Source organism: Apium graveolens, chromosome 5 (genome assembly GCF_009905375.1).
Source record: "Apium graveolens cultivar Ventura chromosome 5, ASM990537v1, whole genome shotgun sequence".
NCBI lineage: Eukaryota > Viridiplantae > Streptophyta > Magnoliopsida > Apiales > Apiaceae > Apium > Apium graveolens.
The window spans coordinates 143440759-143449268 of NC_133651.1; positions in this window are offsets into that span (position 1 = coordinate 143440759).

The following is an 8510-nucleotide window of genomic DNA, read 5'->3' on the forward strand; positions in this document are numbered from 1 at the left end:
TTCTTTGATAGCCATACTTTGACTGATTGTAGCATCGGTATATCATTTCCTAGAAGAAGTATATCATCCACATACAATACAAGAAATGTTACCGCGCTCCCACTAACCTTCTTGTAGACACATGGTTCATCTATGTTTTTGATAAAACCAAACTCTTTGATTGTCTCATCAAAACGGATGTTCCATCTACGAGAAGCTTGCCTTAAACCATATATGGTTCGCAGCAGCTTACACACTAGGTGTTCATTTCCCTTGGAAAGAAAACCCTCTGGTTGTGTCATATATACTTCCTCCTCAAGTTCCCCATTGAGGAAGGCCGTTTTCACGTCCATTTGCCAGATCTCATGGTCGTAGTAAGCAGCAATCCGAATTGATTTTAACAGGGCTACAGGAGAAAAAGTTTCATCAAAGTCAATCCCTTGCCTTTGTTTGAATCCTTTTTCCACGAGCCTGGCCTTATAGGTCTCCACCTGACCATCTGCTCCAATCTTTATTTTGTATACCCACTTACACCCAATAGGCTTAACACCTTCAGATGCCTCAATCAGAGTCCATACTTGGTTGGTATACATAGATTCCATTTTGGATTTCATGGCACTATGCCATTTCTCTGAGTCAACACTACTCATAGCCTCATTATAGGTCACAGGGTTGTCATCATCAATGATTGATAACTCATTGTCATTCTCAATGACAAGGCCATAATAACTCTCAGGTTGGCGAGACACTCTCCCTGTCCTACGAATGGGCTGTTCCACAGAAGGTTGTTCAGTCTGAACAGGTGTTTCCACTTGATCCGTAGTAGTTTGTGTTTTTTGAACTTCATCAAGTTCAATTTTTCTCCCACTGTTTCCTTCAAGGATAAACTCCTTTTCCAAGAAGATAGCATGTCTGGAGACAAACACCCGATGATTGGTGTAAAAGTAATACCCCAAAGTCTCTTTAGGATATCCCACAAAATTACATTTTACGGATCGAGATTCCAGCTTATCTGGGTCAACTTTCTTGACATAAGCTGGACATCCCCAAATCTTAACGTGTTTAAGACTCGGTTTCCTTTCTTTCTATATCTCATATGGTGTTTGAGGAACAGATTTGGAAGGCACCTTATTCAGTAAATATGCTGAGGTTTCCAATGCATAACCCCATAGGAATACTGGAAGATTCGCATAGCTCATCATGGACCGAATCATGTCTAACAAAGTTCGATTTCTCCTTTCAGATACCTTATTTAACTGTGGAGTATATGGAAGAGTCCACTGGGAGACTATACCATTTTCTTTGAGATAGAAACTCTCCATTAAAGTATTCATCACCTCGATCTGATCAAAGAGTTATAATACTGTGTTTAGTTTGTTTCTCCACTTCATGTTTATATTCTTTGAACTTTTCAAAGGCTTCAAACTTGTGTTTCATCAAATACACATATCCGAATCTAGATCTATCATCTATGAAAGTAATGAAGTACGAAAATCCACCCATGGCTTGCATAGACATTGGTCCACATACATCTGTGTGTACCAATCCTAGCAAATCTGCAGCCCTCTCTCCATGTCCACTAAATGGAGATTTGGTCATTTTACCCAATAGACAAGACTCGCATGTAGGATATGATTCAAAATCAAAGGGGTCAAGTAACCCTTCCTTATGCAATGTCCGCAGTCTATTTTCACTAATATGACCTATCCTATAGTGCCATAAATAGGTCAGATTTTCATCATCTCATTTTCTTTTATTAGTTTGTTCAATCTGAAGTAAATCATGCTCTACGTCACATACATACAGACCATTATTTAAAATGCCACGTCCAAAAAGAACATTATCTCTAAGGATAAAACATTCATTATTCTCAATAATAAATGAAAAACCATCCACATCCAACATAGGAATAGAAACAATATTCTTCACAATAGAGGGAACGTAATAACAATTATTCAAAATAATAGTCTTGCCCGTAGGCATATGTAAACTAAATGATCCTACAGATATGGCCGCAACCCTTACTCCATTGCCCATACGTAGAATCACCTCAACTTTTTCAAGAGTCTTACTTCCCTTTAGTCCTTGCAACGAATTGCAAATATGAGAACCACAGGCGGTATCTAATACCCAAGTAGAAATTTGACCTAGTGACATATTAACTTCGATCATGAACATGCCTAAATCAGAAGCGGTAGTCTTACTACCCTTCTTCTTCTTCAATTTTGCAAGGTAAACCTTGCAGTTCCTCTTCCAGTGCCCCAACTTGTTACAGTGAAAACAAACAGCTAAATTAGGATCAGTCAACTTGTGAGCATCTAGTATGCTCCGGAGTGATAGTGCAGAAGACATGACGAATATAGTAAATCTGTAAATGATAAACACATAACAAAACTTAGCAAATATTCAATTTCATTTCAAAACACTATATGAATCGGGTCTTTATTCATAAGTGTCTCCCACTAGTTTATCTAATTTTTTTCAACCCCCTAAGTGAAAATTAAGCATTCATAATGCTAGTGGAAATAGGGATCCTACATTCCATCACACAACCTCGGCTGTGGCACGAAACGTCATGCGATGTTCAATAGGAAGACAACTCTTGTCAATTACATCTTATGTTATTCCCTAATATAAGTTTAGCCTCTTGAATAATTGAGTCACGGCTGTGGCACGACAAACTCAATATTCTAAGTCAAGTCTAACCCAACATTTCGTACAATTAAATCAGTCTCCAACGGCCCACGGCTGTAGCACGTACTGACCTTTAGATTCTAATTCAATGTACACATCTCTATGTAATAGACAAGTATTTCTTATTTCGAAATCAAAGCCCTCAGCTGTAGCACGAAACGACAATGATTTAAAAATAAGAACCACTTTCTACCATGTTGGAAGGCTATGACCGACACAAGCCCGTTGTGTCATTGGCTAATTACTACTTGATATTATTTAATTTTAGAGGGATTATATTACGTTACAATCATAATCATATTATAAAGAGATTCTTCCTTTTAAATTAAATATTTCAAATCAATAATCGATAATCAGATGATTCCCAGATCGGGTGGAGCATTGTCAAGTGGCATCACTTAATAACCCTTTCTTACAGATAGAAATCTGTTGTTGACAAAATCATCCTTTTTTTCAATATTGAAAATTCATATTCAATTACGTGTTTCATAAACACAAGAATCTCATGATCGTATTCATAATATTTATTGTTAAGGCAAGAAACGATTCCTATTCTAGATTTTCTAGAGCACGCCTTATATCGATTTAAGTTCACCTAAATCTATCATCGCATGGTAAACATAGGCATATATCTCATATATAAAATTAAATAAACAAGTAAATGTAAAGTGCAATAAAGTAAATGTGTTTGGTTATGGCCCCATCCTATATGATCTTTATCAAGCTCATGATAAAGATCAAGGTCAATCTAATATGGTGATGGAAATAAATACAACTACTTATTACATAAGTCTTTTTCTTTGTTTAGACTTCTTGTATGCCTCGTCTTCTTCTTTGTATCACCTCCATTGGATAGCCTTCTTGAGTCTTCAATTACATTACATGATTGAAAGTAAAACTAATCTAATGAACTTACAAGAATAACTCGAGTTACATTCGAGATTTATGATTACAAAGATTGACGACATGCAAGTCGTATTTAAAACCAAAACCAAAACCAAAACCATTGCACTAAGGTCGAAAGGCCATAACCATCCACCATGCTCATACAACACATAAAAGCATGTTAAAACATATAATCTGATCTTAACATATCATATTATCCATAATTTAATCATAAAAAGAAAATATGACAAAAATCAGAAAAATCATAATCAAATCAGAAAAACAAGAATCACTGTTTACGGGTAGTAAACGACGTCAAACGCCTTACAGACGAGTCGTTGATAACAATAGCTATCAGTTTTGTTCAGACGCTCGTTTACCTATGGAATAGGGTATTTATTTGCGTAAATCGGACACCAGACCCAGATTTCAGCAAATCTGCAGCAGCTAATTCAGAATCCGTATCTAATATGATTCTTATAATTAGAACAAACATAAATCATGTATATATCAGTATATATACAGATTACATAATCATCTTATGATTATACAACTCACATGAATATCATATATTCAAAACCATACATATATAAGTATATTATATCAACATCAAATCATGGCGAATCACGTACATGCTCATATATCGAAAACAGTTAAACACATGAGCGAATTAAAAACTTTTCGCAAGTAGCTCTGATGCCATTGAAGGGTTTTTAGCACATAAACGCAGCGAAAACGTAAATTTAATCTTAAAAAAAACGAAACCCTCCGTAGGATCCATGCGAAAAAATAATATTTAATTCGTAGTTCAATGTGTTTACCTTAAGAAGCTTTACGTTAACGGAAAGATGGAGGTCTTTAATAGCGATACAAGAACGATGAACGGAGATCCTTAGCAGCTGCTCCTCAAGTGTGAAGCACTCCACCGGTATCCACCAAGAAAACGATGTAATGAAGGAGGAGGAGATGGAGAGAATTAGGGTTTTTTAAATCTTTTTGGTTGAGGCAAAAATAGGGTTTATAATAGTATATTTATAGGCAAAATTTTCAGCTGAAAATTTTCCCATAATATATTATTATTATTAACCCTTTATTATTCTCACTAATAATTAAAACACCTTTTAATTATTAATCCTTTTTCTAAACTCTTTACAATAATTCTCTCACTTGATTTAATTTCCAAAAATTAAATTCTTAATTAATAATATTAAGAACCTTTTCTTAATTAATTTATAATGAATTAAATCTCATTTAATCAATTATTAAAGTTTCCAATTAATTATTTATTTCATAAATAAATAATTATCAGCCATTATTAATTAATTCCTCCACCATTAAATCATTCTCTTTTATGGTGTGACCCTGTAGGTTCAATATTAAGCCGGTAGTAGAAATAAATAATAATAATAAAACTATTTTATCATTATTTATATAAATTCTCTAATTCATTAAATATGATTAATTAATTAATCATATTTATTCTACATCGTGAGGGATACTTCTCAGCATATCGCGACTATCTGGATAATACGAATTCACTGCTTAGAATACCAAGAACCTATTCAGTGAGTAATTACCGTACAATTAATTCCTTCTAGCCTGCAATGTCACGATTAAATACAAGGCATGGAACTTCTGTCAAGCCTATCTTATTTAATCACTTGCTTTCCCATTCACTATGCTTAGTTCTATTTAATGTAAATTAGAAACTCCTTTCTAATTTCATTCACTCTGGCCAGAGATTCCTGAACTAACATAAGTGGATTAGCATTGAACATTCTCTTCCTTCACTGGAAGGGGTAGATCCTTTATTGATCATACACTATCTTCGTGTACAAATTCCTGTACCCAGTAGAGCCCTTATAATTGTCCCTTGAGACTAAGTACTAAACCAAAGCATAGTTCAGTGTACACAAGATGACTATGATGATCTCAAGTCTAAGGATACTTGTACAACTATCACTATATGAACAACTGCTGACACATGAGTGAACTTCATCAGTTGTTCAGCTGTGTGAGTCATGTTCAGTGAACTTATTCTATAATAAGCACGTACATACTAGCTATAGTGTCACCACACAAATGTCTATGAGAACAGACATCCTTCATAATGAAGCAAGCATAGTATGTACCGATCTTTGCGGATTATTAATTACCAGTTAGTAATCCTAGGACCAGGAACTATTTAAGTTTAGAGTTATCATCTTTTAGGTCTCATTATTATGATCTCATCACAATCCATAAAAAGCTTTACTCTAAACTGTGGTATATCTTATTTAAACATTTAAATAGATAGAGCCCGCAATAAAAACAAAACAAGCCTTTTATTAATATCAATGAAATCAAAACAGATTACATAAAAGTTATTCCTAAATCCTCATACATGATTGGACTTAGGACATATCTCTTTCAGGTAATACAGGGGAGAAACGGATCTATCCTCCACCTCCCTTTCCTAAGAGGCTGCAGAAGAAAAAGCTGGATAAGCAGTTTGAGAAGTTTTTGGAGGTGTTCAAGAAACTTCATATCAACATACCTTTCGATGAAGCTCTTGAATAGATGCCTAGTTATGCGAAGTTTATGAAAGGTATACTTTCTCGGAAAGTGAAGCTTGATGACTTAAAGACAGTTGCTCTCACGGAGGAATGCAGTGTTATGCTGCAATAGAAGTTGCCTTCGAAGCTTAAGAATCCTGGGATCTTTACTATTCCTTGCACCATTGTAAAAGTGTCATTTGACAAATGCTTATGTGACTTGGAAGCTAGCATCAATCTGATGCCTTTGTCAAACTTTAAGAAGTTGGACTTATCTGATCCAAAGCCGACTTATATGACCTTGCAATTAGCCGATCATTCTATTACATATCCATGAGGCATTGTTGAGGATGTCTTAGTCAAGGTGGATAAACTCATCTTTCCTGCTGATTTTGTAATTCTTGATTTCGAGGAGGATAAGAAGATTCCCATAATCTTGGGAAGACCTTTCTTGGCTACTAGCCGAACCTTGATAGATGTGCAGAAGGGTGAGCTCACCATGTGAGTGCTGGATCAGGATATAACTTTTAATGTGTTCAATGCCATGAAATGCCCTACGGAAAATGAGGAGTTCTTAAAGGCGGAGTTGGTCGATTCGGTGGTTACTACAGAACTTGATCAATTTCTATGGTCTGATGCCTTATAAAATGCCTTTTTGGGAATCCAGATAGTGAAGATGATGAAGGCGATGAGCAGTTACAATATCTGAATGCTTCTCCTTGGAAGAGGAAGATGGATATGCCTTTTGAATCTCTCGGAATGGAGGAGCTAAACAAATCTCCAAAGAGCCTCAAGCCATCTATTGAGGAAGCTCCTACAATTGATGTGACGGCCTTAACCCCTGGGTCAGGAGTTGACGTCATCAACAATAACTATAACAAACATAATATAATCAATTCAATGATAATATATAATTACGACCCCTTTACCAAGATATTTCCAGGTTTAAGTATGACTTAGGTCAACTACTACGAAACCAACTAATTACAATCAATCTTAATGCAACTAACTTAACACAGCAACTTAACAGACCATCCTTGGTCCCACACAACTACCTCAGAGAAGCCTTCTACGGAATAAACTGGAACTCTGCCCTGACTACCATGGAAGAATCTCATAGGCATCTGCAATATATATGTAAAACATTCTGCAAGGGTGCGCAATCAATTGCTCAGCAGTACCACTATATGAATAACAAGTAAAATGATTTATAATAAAACAATTATAGGAACATAATTCATATCTTTCAAGAAAATGAGTAAAACATGTATAAACTGGATATTAAAACTAGCATGCTCTATAAAACAAAATCAACCATCGTGTGCTGTCCATAAATACCAGAGATAAATTTTAGCATGCTATTTTCATTTCCAAACCTTCCGCTCCACTACAAGAACCATAAAACCATTTGTCCCGTTACGGGGACCCAAAACAATTTGTTCCGTTACTGGAACCACAAAACCACAATCAGATATGTATTGGATATTATCTAGGGACGGCTGATCAAGCCTCCACATAAATTATCTAGGACAGCTGGCCGGTCTATCACAGAAATTATCTAGGAAAGCTGATCGGACTTTCACACAAAATAACCGGATCCGCAGAGACTAGCTAGGTCTCTGATTAACTATGCTGGACTAATCCGTTATGTAATGTGCACAACTGAATTAGCCACTTATGCAACGTTATCCAACATCTGATTCATTTTATCTAGTTTTTAAATTCACTTTTACCTATCTCTTGTTAAAATAGTTCTGTCACAGCACACTATTCAAAACTTCCTTTCATTTTAATCACATTTTAGAGATAGGTACTTTCAAAAGTTACTTCTCCCCCAAAACAGATATTTAACAACATTTTCAAACACATGGGATACATAACTTAAAACATTTATGTTCCTGTTCGAAAATAAAACAACATTTTATTCATATATACTGAACCATAAGAGCACGGTCAGGGGTACTTGCTTTGCAGAGCTTACAACTATCACTGACTGATTTTGGATTGACTCAGATTCTCGATTTTATCGCATTACCACCAGATTATTCTGGATCCGACTTTGACACTCAGGCCCTTTGATTGGAACCTTGTTGCATTTGTCTACTGATTAATAAATTATCTTTATTCCAACGCCACTCTCGAGCTTTTCGACTATAACTTACAGAGTCGAAATACTCTATGTTAGACGTCTAGGTATGCTTGACATATCCTCGCTAACAAATCTACCCATTTCATATCAAATCCCAACTCATACCTATACATATTATTATAACACAGGCAACAACTAGGGTTCACGTATTCAAAACTCAGTTTGATAATCATCTTCGAAAAATACATATACTCGTCATTTTACGAAATTAGGGTTATTGGTTTTGGAAAAGTATTTCATCACAACATATAATTAAGTTTCGTATAAAA